Genomic DNA, 18,816 nt, shown 5'->3' on the forward strand with positions numbered 1-18,816 from the left:
TTTGTTATTATTGTAAAACCTTGGTAACTGCTGCTGATTGTTTGCTCAGTGGTACATGCAGCTGGGTAAACAATGAGCATGAAAATGGCAAATTGGACAGCCAATCAAGCTTTTTCATCACTTTATAAGGTAATTTGGGTTCATCTTATATTGTTTTAACTTGATAAAACATTTTCCTGAAAATTTTTGTGTGGTTTGGGAGTATAGAAACACATATCATTTTAGAGATGCTTAAAAAATTTGCATTCCCTGTAGAAACTCAAAGTAGTTTTGTTGAGAAACACTGCAAAGCAAAGGGGATGATGTAACCAAAAAATAGGATCAGTAAAAGGTCTTTGATTTCAATCTCATATTATTTCTGTTACTGTGCAAATTTTTACGATAGTGGCTCATGTTATGTAAAGTAGTTTGAAAAGGAAGGATTTCAGCAAAACATATTTAAACACCTAAAAGGAAGATATGTGAAGCCTAAATACAAAGCTTAATCATGTACTTAATCATGGGGGAGAAGCTAGGTGTGTTTCAATAAATTTTCATTTATGCCAATTTTTATCTTATAAAAGGATGTGGAAAGTCTTCCAGGACTGATTTGAAAATAGCTGAAATATATCCTGAAGAATTTTCAACTTTTGCAAAATTCAGTGAGTGAAATAAGTGATAATTCTGTAAGGCATAGGGTGTCTGTACTTATTAGAGTTGAAAGCATTCTGGGATATAAGGTCCCTCTCCAAATCTGAAATATATTTGTATATTTAAACATATGCAATGTGCACTCTCAACAATAGCGAAATTATGGAAAGAGCCTAAATGTCCATCAACTGATGAATGGATAAAGAAATTGTGGTTTATATACACAATGGAGTACTACGTGGCAAGGAGAAAGGATGAAATATGGCCCTTTGTAGCAACATGGATGGAACTGGAGAGTGTTATGCTAAGTGAAATAAGCCATACAGAGAAAGACAGATACCATATGGTTTCACTCTTATGTGGATCCTGAGAAACTTAACAGAAACCCATGGGGGAGGGGAAGGAAAAAAAAAAGAGGTTAGAGTGGAAGAGAGCCAAAGCATAAGAGACTCTTAAAAAACTGAGGGTTGATGGGGGGTGGGAGGGAGCGGAGGGTGGGTGATGGGTATTGAGGAGGGCACCTTTTGGGATGAGCACTGGGTGTTGTATGGAAACCAATTTGACAATAAACTTCATATATTGAAAAAAAATTTAAAAAAATAAACATATGCAATGTAAATATAATTTGGTTAGGGTGGGGGTGGGGTATAATTGAAATAGGCAAAGGGAGGTACAAACTTCCAGTTCTAAAATTATATATAATGTCTATAATTTTGATATATGTCATATATAATTTATACATAAATACATAAATAAGAATAATTATATAAATATAAATGTGTGTGTGTGGATGGGTGGATAGATAGATAGATAGATAGATAGATAGATAGATAGATAAAACTTAGTTGGATGGGGTGCCTGGGTGGCTCAGTTGGTTAAGCATCCAACTCTTGATTTCAGCTCAGGTCATGATCTTGGCTCAGGTCATGATCTCATGGTTTGTGAGTTCGAGTCCCACGTCAGGCTATGTGCTGACAAAGCAGAGCCTGGTTGGGGTTCTGTCTCTCTCCCTCTCTCTCTGCCCCTCCCTGTTTCAAAATAAATAAATAAACTCTAAAAAAAACTTGATTGGTACCTATATATATTTTCTAGTAATATTTTCTTCTAGAAAATGTGTTTCTAGTTTATACAATAGAACTAAATATATCAATATTTCATGGTACTCTGCGAAGAGTACTATGATTTCCAAATAATATATCACATGTGTTTGAGTGGGCTTTGATGTGTTTTCCACATGACCTATTTTGGATTTGGGGCATACTCTTGGATAAAAATTTGGCTCTGAAAAGTGATTGTGTTTCAATTTCCTCATCTGTAAGATGGGAATAATAATAGTGCCTCCTTCACAGAATTGTTATGGGAAGTAAATGAGGCATTGCTTGTAAACTGCTTGTTTCAGTGCCTGGCTATAATAAGTGTTCATTAGAATTTAGTTATTATTAGTACCTAAAACATAGAGGTGGTCATGGGATTGTTTTCAGGCCCTGGAGAAGAGCTATGTATCTTTGTAGTGATACCTCCATTTGAGACGGAAGGGACAATAGTGATGATGTTCCCTGACCCATTAATTTACAGCATTTGTTGTAAGAATCAACTGAGATAATGCTTGTTAATCCACATTGCTACTTTTGGGTATGCAAGTTAAAAACTTCACAATAAGAAAGAAACTGTCTTTATTATTTTATACACATCATTTTAAGAGAATCTGTCAACTTTTATTTTACATTTTTTTGTTTTATTCTCCTAGGTTTCTTTTTCTTGTTTTTAACCAACAGCTCTTTTAACCTTAAGTTTCAGACGTCTCTTTCCATAATATCTTTCATCTGACAAGCATGGGTATCAATGTGGTGTGTTAGTTCAGTTCAGGTTGTAGGAAGCCCTTGTTGCCAGGATGACTGACTGGAGTGGGTTTTCCAGTTCCCTTTTTATCTCTAGAACCAGCAGAGGGAGCACCAGTCTCTCCCTATCTAAACAATCGTGATGACTTTTAAACATATGGTAGCCCTTTAATGATTAAATTTAGAAAGATGGTGTTTGAATGAAGATGTAAAATTTAAAGTGTGAATGTCCATTAATTATTTTAATAATGCAGACAAGTTTAAACTTATTCAAAGGGGAAATTTTCTTTTCAAGACTACAGGTCATTATGGAGTGAAACTGGGAGCTACCGAGTAACTTTACCACAACATAATTTAGAATATATTAGTTTTCATTGGAAGTAGAGGGAAGGAGGAAGCTGGGAATGTCTGGAATCATTTAATAAATATTTATTGAGTGCTTGCTATGTTTCAGGTGATAAGCTAAATTATGAGGCTATAGAAATGAACCAGACTCAATCTGGGAGGCAGACCGAGAAGAAAACGTTGGGAAAATTACTTGAAAATGTCTAATTGTTAAATAAGAATTTTAAATAAAATGTTTGTTGAAAGAATGAATTATAATAGTATGTGTATTAATAATATAAAATTAACATTTTTGTATGGTGCTATAATAGCATGTGTATTAACAATATAAAATTAACTTTTTTATATGGTGCTTTAGAGTTATAGTGCTTCCACATACATTACTCATTTAATTAGACTTAGGAGAGGTTTAAAGTTCCACAAATATGAGGCACCTGGGTGGCTTAGTGGGTTAAGCATCTGATTCTTGATTTCTGCTCAGGTCATGATCTCACGGTCATGAGATCCAGCCCCACTGTGTACCTTGGTTGGGATTGTCTTTCTCTGCCCCTGCTGTCCCTCCCCTCTAAATAAATAAATTAATTAAAAGTTTCACAAATGGTGAATATATATAAGGTTTTTATACTTTAAAAGTAAGGATTATCTGCTTAAAAATAAATTCTTAGAAAACGAACATCCTCCTTTAGTATATTGGGCAATAATCCTTTTTAGAAGTTATTTTCCCACTCAGTGGAAACTATTAAATATCTATGTTTAGAAGATCAAGAAGGTTGACCAGGGGAAATAAAACTAAATATACAGCAAAAGCCTAACAAGAATTTCTTTGAGGTCATTAGACAAATCTTAGTTGAAGGAAGTACAGGGTAATGCCATTCAGAAAATTTCATCTATATCGAGAAAAAATGATCCAATAAAATTAGTAGTAACTTTGGTAGAACATCTGGGATAATATAAAATATACATGTTTTAGATTAGGCAGTTTACCTAATATACAGACCTCAGTTCTGCACTAGAAGAGAGTAACCCAGTGAGTTAATTTTGACTTCATTATACTTTGTTGATAAAGCAAACTTTTGGTTATTAAAGACATAAAGTGAATGCATATTATGATACTTTTTAGAGATCCTAAATAAATAGGCACCCAGATCTTTCAACAACCAGACTTAATCTTACCAAGGAGAGACAAGAACTCCAAATTGATCAAATACAAATGAAGCATGTAAGGTTATGAGAAATTTGATTTAGGAATAAAAATCCTACAACTAACCCAGTTTTAGATATAGGCTATTTCAATGTTTCTCAAGATGAGATATAGCCTTTGACCCTACCAATTCTTTTTTCTATTTTGGGGCTTAAAGTAGCCACTTTATTTATTTCTCTCAGTTCTGTTGGCTGACTAGGCTCAGTTGGTTGGAAGGCTCTTGTTCAGGGTTTTGATCAGGACTTACTTTTTTTTTTTTTTCTCTTTAAAACACCTTCACCCATTTCCTCCACCTCTCTGCTGCCCCCTGCCCCGCCCCATCTCAGGCAACCACTAGTCTGTTCTCTGTTTCTGTGAGTTCAGTTTTTTTAGATTCTGCATATAAGTGAAATCATATGGTATTTGTTTTTCTCTATCTTATTTCAGTTAGCATAATGCCCTCAAAGTCTATCCATTTCACAATTGGTAGGAGTTCTGGCCCCACTCAGAGGGGTAGAGCTTGCTTTCTTCTGTTTTGTCCCCCAAATGCAATGGGCTTCCAATAGTGCCCTAAGGTAATTGGTTTCACTGTTTGTTCTTCCCCCTGCATATTAAGGCTTTTGTTTTGTAGGAGACATAGAGGTGATGGGTTGAGCCAGGGTTTTGGCAGCAGCTAGTGTTTCCTCCTCTACCAGCACCCCAAGAAAAGCCTTCTCAGGATTCTCCCTGACCTTCCCTGTGAGTGTCTGGTGGGATTCATGGAGTCCAAGCCTGCAAGAGTGTGTAAAGTCCTCTATAGCTGAGATCCTTAGGAGTTGGCACTCTCATGCTAGTTCATTCTCATCCTCTAGCAATTTGTTTAAATGTTTTAGCTACATCTTTTCAGCTAAGATTGTATCTAGTATTGTCTGCCTCAAGTCAGTAAATACTTGGCCTTGTTTCTCCCTGAAAACACTGTTTCTCCCCAGACTTCGGGTTACTTGGTGGTCCTGCAACCTCAGTTTCTTAATGTGTTAAAGAAAAGTTATTAATTTGCGGTTTGTATAGCTTTGTCCTTACTACAAGATTGGAGAATACTCTTTACATCTCTGAGCTGAAAACCTTTATCTTACTTGTCATCTGTGCCATTTTTTGGTCTTCATTTGCCACCACCATGTTTCTCAGGATTTACTATGCTTAAGAATCAACTGAGAAGCATGTTAATAATACATATTTCTATGTCCCACTCTAGAAATAGTGATTCAGTAGTCTCAGGTAGACAAAAGGGATTTGCTTATTGACAAAGCTCCCCAAGGAGTCCCCAGGCTAAAAAGGACCTTGGAAGGCAGTATCTTCTCAAAGGTAAATTCTCCCTGAGGGATGGTAGTGTGCTCATTCATTTTTCTGTCTTCCGTTGTGTCCATGCCTTATATATGTTAGCCTGTCAATAATTATGCAAAATATGCATTGAATTTAAATTAGTTGCATAGGATCAGAGGTGGGGAAGAAACTTCCCTTGAAATATCCCACATTTATTAAACCTATCCACAATTCAAGGTTCAGCTGAAGTTCTAAATCTTCCAACCAACATCTTGGAGTAAATAGCATTGGAGGAGTGGGGGGAGGGTAGTGAGTCAAGAAACCTGCTTTTACCTTCTAGTTTGAGCTTCTAGTTTTGTCAGTAATTAGTTATGTGATTTGGCTAAGGCACTTAAACTTTTCTGCAATTTATTTTTGGCTTTGATTTAACAAAATATAAGAATGGAATAGACTTGGAACATAAACATGAATAATCATGAAAATCAGTTGAGAAGGTGTTTATTTTTACTTATAATGTATGAAGATATGTTTATAAACACACACATACATTATACATACATACAGACACATGCATATATGCACATACATACAGTAACCATATTGTATACATTATATATTTTGCATATGTAATTACAGATTCCAGTGCCTCCATCTGTAGAGATGATGAGTCAGTAATTTGAAATATATATATTTTTTAACATCTCTAGATGATTATAATGAATGGTCATGTTTGAAAACCACTCAGTTAAATGCTTTGAAAATTTTCAAGTCTAAGCCTCTATCTCCCTTTACTGAACTCCATCTGATGGCCATGAACTACCAAAGAGTAGTGACTAAAAATATATTTAAGTTTTATTTTTCATTTATATTATCATCCCAATACATCCCAATATGCTTAGTGATAGAAAATGCATCATATTTTTTCTTGAATAGAGTTCCTAGTATAGTTTATAGAATCCTGCAAGCAAGTTAGTAAATTTTTGTTGCTGGATAGATTAAAATAAAAGTAGCCAGAAGTTAGAAGTCGGGGAGGAAAGGGAAGTTAGAGATAGGTGGGAAGACGTAACTGTCTTGGTCTTAGCTATATGAATAGAATATCTTGGCAGAGGAATTTTAAATAGATTGGATAGGTGACAAAGGAGAATTGGCAGAGAAGAAGGTGGCAGTAGTCAAGGTAACTAAGCAGTTGATGAGCATCTGAGTTGGGAGTTTCCAGAATGTGGAGGAGGAAATGACACATGTGAGTATCTGAGGGAGGAGTATGTGAGAGGAAGGGAGAGCTAATGAGGGGAGGCCACTGTATTTCTAAGGGCTAATGATAGATTTCAGAGAGAGAGAGAGACAAGAGGGTCTAGAGTTGGGAATGTGCAAACATGTGTAGCACAAAGACTCCAGAAAGCTTTAATTCCTGGAGCTCAAAGGAAAGCAGTTGCCCTGGAGATCAGCTAGGATCTGCAACCATCACTGTGAATATGAGACATAAACTTTTGCCGAGGAGAACCAGTAAGATTTGGGAATTCGTGGCATAGCCTAAGCCTATCCTGTCTGCCCTGAAAAAAAACTTTAATAGAGTTTATATAGGATGTTGTTATTGATCCTGATGGATCTGTCATTTTGAGTTAACAGTAAAATAAGACCCCAAGTATCTGAATGAGTTTGCCTGTTGAATGGATTTGTGTAATGCCATTATTGCTAATTGTGAAGAACATTTGCTCAAAATAAAAAACTTGAGTTTTTAAATTTGACTTAACCTTTAGATATAAGAAACAAATGCTGTTCCGCTCATCAGGGGAGGTCATGTTTACTACCAAGTAAGGAGGTGGGATTTTGATTGACTTTATTGATTTTATTAGTAGAATAACATCCAGGAAGTGTAAACATCCCAAAAGATATTTTAAAATAAGGTGTTTTGACCTAACACTGAGGTTTCAGTGCAAGGACTGGAGTGAGCAAAGATCAATGATTTTGAGTGGTCTTTTTCAGAAATTATCATGGTATCCATGTTTCCTTACAAAGGAGAATCAGTGTTCAGTTGTTATGACAAAGAAGTGATTTCCTTTTTAAAAGGTGTACTGTATTGCATAGTTGCAGCCCAGAGATGACTGATGCTCTGAAGAGATGTAGTCATCAGAGAAGACATAGCCACAGATTAGAAAGTTCAGGTCTGAGAGGCAGAGTGCTGCCATAAGTGTAACAGAATATTTGATGGAAGGCAAACTTTGACTTTAAATAAGTTAAGGAGCAAAGATGTGGGGCCCCGAAAACAGAAGTAGGTGTCGCAGCATTGAAAATCATGGAACCCAGAGAGGAGAGTGTTCTGGCAGAAACCACTCCCTTCACCTCCTTGTTCCAGGTTTATCATAAATTCTATGTGAGATAAACAGGTTTCAGAAACTATGTATCCTTTCTAGTTCATTGTATTTTAACATGTTTCTAGGTAACATTACCATGTATGGAGTTATTTGACCTCAGTAAAATTTTTTGTCATCTCTATAAAGTTTTGAATAAAAGCAACCTTCCAATCTTCCATCACTGAATGTAGATACTAGAATTGGGAATAACTTACTCAGTACTCATGGTCAAGGCTGTGGCACTGAAGTCACTACTGTAGAATAGACACTGCTGTGTTATTGTTTGGCTGCCTAACAACCATCAACAATTCTTAATCTTCTGTGACTTTTGAAGGAATTTCTTCTTTTCATTTATGGGAATTTTGAATATAAATGTCAGGCATGTGTCTTGCATGCCCTAACTGAAAGCCAGGTACAGAACTCAAGCTGATTAATCTTGCCTAGAATCTTGAGCTGAATCAAAAAAAAAGTTGCTTGAGCTCATTTACTCCAGCACTTGGACCCGGGTTCCAGTTGCGTTGTTGAGCTGCTTTGATTTGTGTTTCTGCCTGTTCTTTCTCAAAGCTTAGTTGTTTTTCTTCCTTTTTATGACAAGTAAAATTATAATATATTTAAAGTATACAATATGTTTATTTGAGATGTATATATTGTGAAATGATTCCCATTATTGAGTTAATCAACATAGGCATCACCTCATAAAGCTTTTTTTTTTTTTTTTGGTGAGAATATTGAAGATTTAGTCTCTTAACAAATTTCAAGTATACAATATAATATCATTAACTATAGTCACCATGTTATACACTAAACCCTCAGAACTTACTCATCTTATAACTGAAAGTTTGTAGCCTTTAACAGCCTCAAAGCCTACTTTTCCAGTTTTCCCTTTATTCTGTCAGCACTTGATATCTTTCCTATAAATTATATTTTTAAGTTTACCCAAATTTGTCTTCGATACTTGAACTCTTTGCAAATGTAGTGCAAACTCTTTTAGTAAATATAGTGAATAATTCTCAGGAGGAGAGTAATTTATCTCAGTTGGTATTTCATATTATGAAGGCCAACAGGAGGGGAAAAAGGAGGAAGGAAAATGTTTTTTTTTTACTTGTGGGCCCCCCAGATACTCCATGCCAGCAATGTTAGTTCAACACGGGGTTCACTCACATTAGGTCCATCCTTTTATTGTCAGTTTGTGGGATCAAGTGCTACAAATATCATCTGAGCAGTTTCAATGAGCATTAGTTTGCCTTTAGTCACATAGGTTATATAGATGAAGAAGGAGCCAAGAAAGGTAAAAGAGGAGGAGCAATCAGGTCCCATAAGAATACAGGCTATTCCTGACCTCTATAGAGGTCACAAAACAGTAAATATAGACCCAAGATATGAGCGTGGGAATTAACAATGTCAGGCACAGGTGCACAGGTGATATAGAGCACCTGAGCACCATGTGATGTGCATCTAGGCAAAGGCAGAGACAGACACTGGAGTGCCATTCCTCCATTTGAATTCACACTCCTCCACTTATTGGCATTGTGACCTAGACAAGCTATGTAATTTCTCATCTTTTGGTGCCTCTGTTTCCTCATGCATAAAATAAGGACAATTGTATTTCCTACTTTACTTACTTACTTACTGAGGACTGAGTGAGTTAATACAAGTACAGCAATGAGAACAGTGGTTGGTGCGCTTAATAAATGTGATATATAAAGAATGGTACTTGTTAAATAAATATTAACTATTAAAAGGTATTGGTAAATACAGTTGGGGTTCAACAGTCAGCTTTCGTTCAGGCACTTGACTGAGAATGTGGGAAGGAGGAATGAAGAGCACTTATTTAGAATCAGCAGTGAGTGGGTGAGGATCCAGGAATGCTTCCTCCCAAATGTAAGCCTGAATTTGGAGACAAATAAATGTGGCATAATATAACCTGGAGGGAAACTTGCGGAACCCACATGGAAGAGACCTAGATATAATTCTCATCCGGTTCCCCCCTTTTATTTTCTCTTACATAAAAAAGAATCTGCTCGACTATAGTGGCAGGCAAATCCTTAACCTCTTTTTGTTCTGTCATCCATAAAATAGCACATTCTCTGTGCCTAAATGAAATTATCTGTGTGAAAGAATTTTGCACAGTCATAGGAAGTTTGTATTATTTAGGACTCTTTCAGTTGCAAGTGATGGGAATTCAAACGAGCTAAGAAAGTAATTAATAGACTGATAAAACCGGACAGGATGTTGGGTATTTCATAGGACTGAAAGACATGCCGTAGGAACCTGGTCCTTGGAGACTGGAACTAAGTATTCAAAGTTACCTGCATTTTTTTTTTTTTCTCATTACTAAGACTACTTTGTGGCACAATTCCAGAGGAACTGTTCACATGGTATTCTAGAGGAATTGTATAAAAGGCACAAGGTAATGTAAGGGGTGAATGTACCCTTTGGAGATGTGACTAACTTTTATCTCTGATTTTGCTTCTCTTTGCACCTTAATTCTTTTTGATACTAGATAGGTTTCCTCCTTAAGGCTGGGAAATGTGGCACAAATAGCTATAGCTTTTATCCTTCCAACACTGTAACAGAGAGAAAACAGAATCTTTCTGGTTAGTTTAAGTAGAAAATTCCCAAGAAGGACTCTGATTGGCCTGAGCTGGGTCACATGCCTATTCCTAAGTCACTGTGGCCTAGGGGATGGGGTCCTCTGATTGCAGGAGCCTGGATCATGTGCTCACCTTTGCAAGTATGCACGGGGAGTATGGGGAATGTTTGGGATTGAAAACCCAAAGAAGGGAAGTATGAAAGACAAGATAGAGTTATCATAGTCCACTGTAAACAAAAGCATTATTATTTTTTGGTGTTTGAGATTATTCACCACCCTCCAGCCAACATTAATGTGAAGAGTGTGTTGTGCAGTAGCAGTAGTTCTATACATATGCGACATATATTAAGCCAAGATTTTTCTGTTGGGAAAATAGAGTGGCTGAATTAAGATACTTCAACACAGCTGTACTATTTTTCTTCACCATTAGCCCTTTGGAACACTCTAATACTGTCATGAATGAGGAATTACTTTTCCATATACTATCTTCATGTGGACATGCTTTTTAACAATCCTGAAAAGAACTGGTAACTATCTCTGTTACTAAATGGGAAGTAGGTGAAAATAGGAATTCAACGGGCATTCATTTGCTTAGTAAGTCTCCTGAGTGTGCTCACAATACCAAGAGTCAGCATGGCTTCGGGAAGAAAGCGTGTGTTTATCAGATGTTCTTGCTGAGGCGCATAAACAAATAGTACTGGGACTGTGGAAATGATATGTGGATATGTTTCTGGAAATTTAAACAGGAGTATTATTCAGTGAGCAGAAGACTTGGGCTGGGAATTGATAACCCTTTGAGAGCCACTAGAAAGATCAGATATGTACAGATGAATAATAGCATGCATAAAAACTGAAGGTGAACTGGTAGTCAATCCAAGTTTAATATAATAATAAACAGTGCTTCCTCTTTCCCCCCACATTTCTTTGCTCATCATTTCTAAGTTTCTATTTTAAAGACCATGATTTCTAGTCTATATACAACCTTATTGATAGAATTTTACCCTTTCATTTCATCCACAATTTTTATTACTATTATGATCCTTACCTTATGGATAAGGAAACTGAGGCACAGAGAGTTTAAGAAACTTGACAAAGCTGCAAAGCTAGTTGGTGGCAAAGCCAGGATATGGACCAAGACAGGCTGGATCCAGAGCATATGCTATTCTACCATGTTGCATTTTCACTAAATTCAAGGTAAATGTTTGAAATCTGGGGCATGGTCAAACTCTCCTTTTCCAGGAGAGTTTTTGTATGATCAGATAAGGTCATTGTATTCATCCATTTGTTAAATGTAGCAACAAGATTATAATTTTTTTTTGAACATGGATATGTTCCGAATATAGGTATAATTTGAGTGCTAGAACTGTCTCATCCTCTTACTAGCTGTGTGAATATGGGTATACTCAGATTCATCACTTGAAACAAAGGAACATTACCACTTGCTTGACATGCCTTGCAAATTATTGGGAGAAAAAGAGCTGGGAAGTGTGAATTCAGGACGCATTAAGAACATTTGCACCATGAAAATGAAGCAAATTGAAACCAACACCAGCTTCTCACAACCTTTTGCCATCTCATTTTCCTGGTTTTGTCCTGTCTAATTTAGATCATAAACCCTCCAGTCAGAAACCATCACCTCTTTATACAGAGTACAATGACTGGTGTCACTATTTAATAAAAACACAAGAAGCAGCTGCAAAGGTTTGAAATTAAATCTACAAACGTAAGGTGAAAGTTATATTGAGTTCCAACTGTAGGTCATTATGGCAAAATTAAGATAAGGACATGGATTTGTTTTCTTAATTTTCCTAAAACTGGTGTAATGTAGCAATTAAGAGAATGTGGTCCAGAGTCAGGTTTCCTATGTTACAATTCTAACTTGGCCGCTTACTAATTATATAATGTTTTGAACACACTATATTTTATAGATTCCATGAAATACAATATTTTACATTTTCACATCTCAGAAATTGAGATTATTTATACAAGGAACAGTATTTTATGATTACCATTGCCCACAGAGCAGCTAAGATACAGCTGGCATTGCCTGAGCATGTGCACACACACACACACACACACATGCACACACACACGCACACACACACACACACACACATATTTGGCCATTGCTGTTCACGTTGTCGTGAGTTTACCTGAGTTATAGGCATTGGTGTTAATGCACATGCTGAGGTAATTTGCTATTTAAACTGTCTTGAGAAAAATTACACAGTGCATTTGGCTTTAAGATAAAAAGTTATTGTATATGCAGAAACAAAGCAGTGGGGCTTAAATTTGTTATTTGTGAAGCAACAATTCATCACTGGAAGAATGACTGTTATGCCAGGTTTTCTTGCAAAGAAAAAAGAAGGGGGCTTTATGATATCCAAGAAAGGAAAATATCCTCAGGTAGCTGAAACTGTGTTCCTTTTGTTACTGAGGTGCAGCAAAAGGATTGCTTATCACACACCAAGTCATGCAACCAAAAAGCAGGAGAAATCCCAAATCCCTTGGTATATGGAGAAAAAAATTGCAAGGCAGCGAGAGGCTGGTGTGACAGAAGAGCACTTTCAACAAGTATAAAATAAAAATCTGAAGTGGCAAGAAAATATTATATCACAGTTTGGCAGCATTTCCCCCCTTTTTATTTGTATATTTAAAAAATCATATAATGTGCTCATGGCTTCCTTGAAATGTGAAATACAGAATACCTCATTAGCTGTGTGAGAATTAAATGAAATAACATAGGTGAAGTGTTATTGGTGTGCTTGACACATAGTAAGTGTATAATACATGTTGGCCATTATTATCATCATCAAATTACAAAGGCCTTTCATTTTCGTATCTGCTCTCTAATAGATTAATGGGGATTAGAAACAATTCAAGTGGGATATGTTTCATTTGAAAATAAAATGTGGTTTTGTGATCTCAGGGAGAGCTGGGGAAAGTTTAATAGGCAATATCAGGTGTTTCACAAGTGGGAGGGATGAGTGAAGTGAGAACTTTTCACAGTGTGGCCAACATGGGATGACTTTTCCTGTCATGGACTGGAAGTTATATGGTACTACCCTAAGAAATTGCTTCCTGGCAACATGATAGATACAGCTTCAGCCGTATTTCCTTAACCAACAAAATTGCAGACATTTCTATGTACCACTTTGGTGTTTTATTCGAAAGTGTAGTGTTAATTTCAGTGTACCACTTCACACACACACACACAAAAATTCATGGCTTTAGAAATTGTGATTTTAGCAGCTATTTGGAGCTGCAAGTACATTTAAGGATTTTATTGAAAAGTTCTCAAGTAAACAAATGTGGGCCTCGGCTCAGTGAATTTACACAATGTTCAAGTACACAGATGAATTCAACCTCTGAATTTTAATTTTCATCTAACTTGAGCTGTTGCATTCCTCAAAACATAAAAGGAAGAATTTATAAAGTCATGAGTGACGCTAATTGGGATGTGATTTTTTTTCAGAATCCATTTCCTGGTTAGAAAGTCAACATTTTGAGATACTTTCCCAAAATATCTTTCAGATTGTGTTCACGAGTCTCTATTAAAAGTTAATTCTTTTTTTCTTTAACAAATTAACTTTTGAAGTCTGAAATATCTACTTGAATATATTTGATTTTTATTTATCAAGATAACTAAAGTAAAGGCATGTCATACACCACTCCTCTTTCGCTCACTACATTTTTTAAGTTCATGTTTGTGAAGGACAAGCAAAGCTTGTGTGTATTTGATTTTTGTCACTTTTGTTATTTCAAGAGTACAAAGATGATAACACAAGATATTTGAGACCTTAGGATTGAAAATCTCTCTTAAGGCCAGAGGAATTATGGAAATTTCAGTGCACAAACAATTCTGGGCTTATTCATTTGGCCAAATTAGTTTGTCTTGTTTTTGCATTACAATTTTGATTGCTGCACTCCAGTGTCTTTTCTGTCCCTGAAAACTATCTAGAAATATTTGGCTATTATCATAATAATTGTGTCACGAGACAGTTGTTCTAGTAATAAAGTTAACCAGTCATGATAGAGTACCTCTGGACAAGTGGACTTGTGTGTGTGTGTGTGTGTGTGTGTGTGTGTGTGTGATTGCAAGTTAACTTGGTGTGTTTACTTATTAGTCTTAACAAAGTTATCCTTTTAAAAAGTGGGGAGGAAAGGGGGCGCCTGGGTGGCTCAGTCAGTTAAGGGTCTGACTCTTGATTTTGGCTCAGGTCATGATCTCACGGTTCATGAGATCGAGCCCCCATCAGGCTTGATCAGCGTGGAGCCTGCTTGGGATTCTCTCTCCATCTCTCTGTCCCTCCCATCTCTCAAAATAAATAAATAAACTAAAAAAAGAAAAAGTGTGGAGGGAAGAAAAATGCTGTCCTGGGACTTTGTTGACTTAAATTTGTCCCTCAATGTCCAATTAAGGAATGTCTTTTCAGTATAAACTACTTAAAAACAATCTACCATTTTTCACATTTGGCTTCTTTTCCCTTAAAGGTCAGGTAGATAAACAAGGAATGGATATAACTGCTAAATGTGGTTCAGTTCTTGACATTGGTACTGAGGGTCTATCAAAATGGAAAAAAAACTTTTTTTTTCTTCATTTTATACCTTCTATTAATTTTGTTTAAGAAAAAAAAGTTGGGACAAAACTCTAATCAGTGATGGTAGAACTTTCTCCAAAATGTTGTCTTTCATTTATTATTATCTAATATTGTAGCAGGATTCTTGCACAGAGTCGTGACACCGAGGCTTTTCTTTCCAGGAAGCAACTTTATTCCTGCAAACACCACTCAGTTGGGTTCGAACCTGAAGAACTGAGCCCCGAACACCATTTAGCATAGTTTTTTTATATATTTTTTACTCTTTGTCTCCCATATATGGTAACACACAAACATAGTCTGATTAAGTGGTCTCATGTTACAAGGTCAGGAGTGATGTTGTCAAGTAAGCAAATAGTAAGGTTGCCTTGAGGTGGTTTTTTTTTTCTTTCTTTCCTTAGGGAGGGGACCCTACCACATTGTGAAGTAGTTTGACTAGTGCTAGATAAATTACACAATGGAAGAGAATTTTAAGAAAACAAGTGTTTTATTGTCTCGTTCTATTTGATGGTCTACTCTATTTTTGGAAGTTCCTTTTAAGCTCTGGGATTGTAAAACAATTACCTTTCAAACCACTGAAGTGCAACTTGAATATGGTTAACACTTCATCTGGCTTCCAGGGTGTAAATTAGCCTTGTCTACAGGCCATCAGGAAAATTTAATATTCTTTATTTGTGAATCATCAACATTCTAAAATTTGACTAAGTATTATAAAAGATAAGCAATGTAATAAGAATTCTTGAATGCAATTAGGAAGCAAGGCATTATTTCAATAATTTTATTGCAATGTGCAATACACTTTTCCCTGATCCCTGAGTTGATTAGTTTATGCATTAATTCCTTTTCAGAAGGACCCCTAACAATGTAAGGAATCAGTACCCACCCACTTGCTGTCACTTCAAATGTACACATATTTATAGAAAGTCCAGGGACCCCAAAATATTCCTCCATCAGTCCACAGGTCTTTTGGTGGAAAGGAGAAAGCAGTAGGCATTAGGAACGGAGGTGTAGTCTCAGAGTCTGCCACAGGAAGGTCCCATCAAGATAATTTTCTAGTGGGGTGCTTTAGCAATGCACAGACTTGACATAAGAATAAAAATATGGCTAGCCTCTGTTAACTGAAATGTAAAAACTTTTTCTTTGTCCTCTTTACCTTTTTCCTCTTTCTCTCTTTCCTCTATTCTTTCTCTGTTGTCTCTTCCTACTTCCCGTCTCTTTTTCTATCTTGGTCTTTTACTATCCCTCCTTCCCCTATCTTCTTTTTATGCATTCTCCCTTTGAAAGCATATTTACTCTATGGCACATCAATATACATATCATTTCAGTTCTCTATCTCCAGTCTTGATCTCTTTAACCTACAATCTGCCATTCCCACCTGCCTGTTGGACACTTGCAGATGTCATTCTTTAAATACTTGAGATTCCTCTTGTTGTCTGTTGAACTTATCTTCCCCTCATTCCTCAAAACAGCTCTTGATCTTCTCTTACCTATTTCAATAACGTTCTCACCAATCTTTCAGTTACCTCAGCCTCTCACCTTGATGTAAACCTTGCATTTTCTTCCTATATCCAATCAGGCATGAGTCCTCCTGATTCTTCTTTTGTTATATCCTTAAATCTTCTTTTTATTTTTATTTCTAATATCAAGTAGTAGACCCTTTTCATCATTCACCTAAATTGGTCTTCTCTTACTTCTTTTCTCTGGTCCTTACTTACCTATCCTCCAAGTCAAGAGAGAGCTATGAAATCACAAGATTCCTAACATAGCACAAGGTTCATTTCACCTGCTCATCAAAAGTCTTAGATGAGAGACAGGAATAGGCCAGACACTCTGAGAGATGAAAACAAAATTGAGTATGTATAATACTAGATATCAATATGTGTTGTAAATGATTTATACTACAAGATATCAAATGCAATGCAGACAATGTGGTACTTATTCAGCAAAGATAGACAAATAGACTTGGTGGGGCACCTGGGTGTCTCAGTCAGTTGGGCGTCTGACTTCAGCTCAGGTCATGATCTCGTGGCCCATAGGTTCAAGCCGCGCATCAGCTGTGTGCTGATAGTTCGGAGCCTGGAGCCTTCTTCAGATTCTGTCTCCCCCTCTCTCTCTGCCCTTCCCCTGCTCACACTCTGTGTCTCTCTCTTTCAAAAAGAAATAAACATTATTTTTTTTTAAAAAGATAGACAAATAGACTTGGAATAGATGAAAAAATTGCAAAGCAGTAGGTCTGGTATGACAAAAGAACTCTAAGTACAGGCATAATAGACAGTCCAGAAATTGACTCACACTATGTAGTCCCTTGATTAATGAGAAACACAATGCTGCAGTGTAGTTGGGAAGGATAGCCTTTTCAATAAGTGGTGCTGGATCAATCGAATATCCATGTGGGAAAAAAAGGAAATGTTGACCCCTTTCCCACATTGTAAAAAATCGGTTTTAAATGGGGCATAGAGCTGAATGTGGAAGATAAAAGAACCAAAGGGACACATATGAAAAATTAAATAAAAAGAAAATTACTAATAAACCAGATTGTGTTAAAATTAAGAAACATAAAGAAGTAAAAATGCACACCACAGAGTGGAAGATGTTTGCAATACATCTATCTGACAATGGAGTAGTATAGCATATTTGACAAAATCCTACAAAATAATAATAATAAAAAAAGTAACCTAGTAGAAAAATGGGCAAAAAACTTTAACAGGTAATAAAAGAGCATTTGTAAATGGCCAATATACACGTGAAGAAATGCTACATTTTATTAGAGGCTAAGGAACTGCAAACTAAAACCTCCATGAAATATCACTACACACCAACCAGGATGGCAAAACTCAAACAGTACCAGTACTGAGAGATATATGGAACAGGTATAACTTTTATAATTCTTGACAGAAATGCAGACTTTATATAATTGCTTTGAAAGACTGGTAGTTATCAACTAAAGCTGAGTATGGGCTTTGGTTGACCCAGCAATTCCACTTGTAGGTAAATAAATACCCAAGAGAAATGAGTAAATAAGTGCATTAAAGCATATTCATAGCAGCACTATTCATAACAGTCTCAAATTGGAAAGCTACCTCAATGTCCATCAATAGTAGAATAATAAATACATTTTATTATGCTTGTTAATAAATACACATTCTACCAACATTTTGGAAACCAGTGGCTTCCATAATACTCTTTCTTTGTACTTACTTTGCATCTCCCTAAACTTCTCTGGATGGTGGGTCCAGCAGAATTCCATGCTCTTGGGGCATCCCCAACATTATATGTAAATAGGGCAGTAAGAAACAGTAAAGGCAGGGGCACCTGGGTTGCTCAGTCAGTTAAGCGTCTGACTTCGGCTCAGGTCATGATCTCATGGTTCATGTTTTCAAGCCCCGTGTCAGGCTCTGTGCTGACAGCTCAGAGCCTGCTTCAGACTCTGTTTCTCCCTCTCTCTCTGTCCCTCCCTGGCTTGCACTCTGTCTGTATTAAAAATGAATAAACATTAAAAAAATTAAGAAAAAAAAGAAACAGTAAAGACATTTTGTCAAGTTCCTTTGTTTACACACATGATCCATTGTACCAGCAGACTTACCTTACAAAACACAAATTCAAAGATCAAATCATTAAGATTTTCAATAGCAGGGCAATAAACTAAGCATGGGCCCTTCTGAGTGAGGGGCATTCCCATGAACCCAGCCATTCATGTTAATCATCCTTCAATAAAGGGTTTATTAAAAGTAAAGTGAACAAATAAATATTTTGTCTGGCTTCTTCACTGTTGAACAAATAAAGGCAAAATCCCTTAGGCTAAAACAGGGTTTTTAAAACTTTGGTTTAAACTCTAGCTTGCTCACCTTTCATTTCCCTCTCTGCACACCAACTAATTGTCCCTCAATACTAACCCATCTCCAAGCCTGAGATTCATCTTTCACCTCTTTCTCAACTCCTCACAGCAGGTTTGGTTGCCTCAGTCTCACAAATGCATCCACTT

General features: G+C 36.4%; 1 protein-coding gene across 4 annotated transcripts in view; it reads left to right on the plus strand.

Annotated features, from left to right (window-relative positions):
• LOC132673441 (small ribosomal subunit protein uS2-like) overlaps positions 1-18,816 on the plus strand; it is a 133,336-nt gene that overhangs the window by 89,726 nt on the left and 24,794 nt on the right. The gene's annotated exons all lie outside the window — the stretch shown is intronic.

This window comes from Panthera onca, chromosome C1, assembly GCF_046562875.1.
Source record: "Panthera onca isolate mPanOnc1 chromosome C1, mPanOnc1 haplotype 2, whole genome shotgun sequence".
Classification (NCBI taxonomy): Eukaryota; Metazoa; Chordata; class Mammalia; order Carnivora; family Felidae; genus Panthera; species Panthera onca.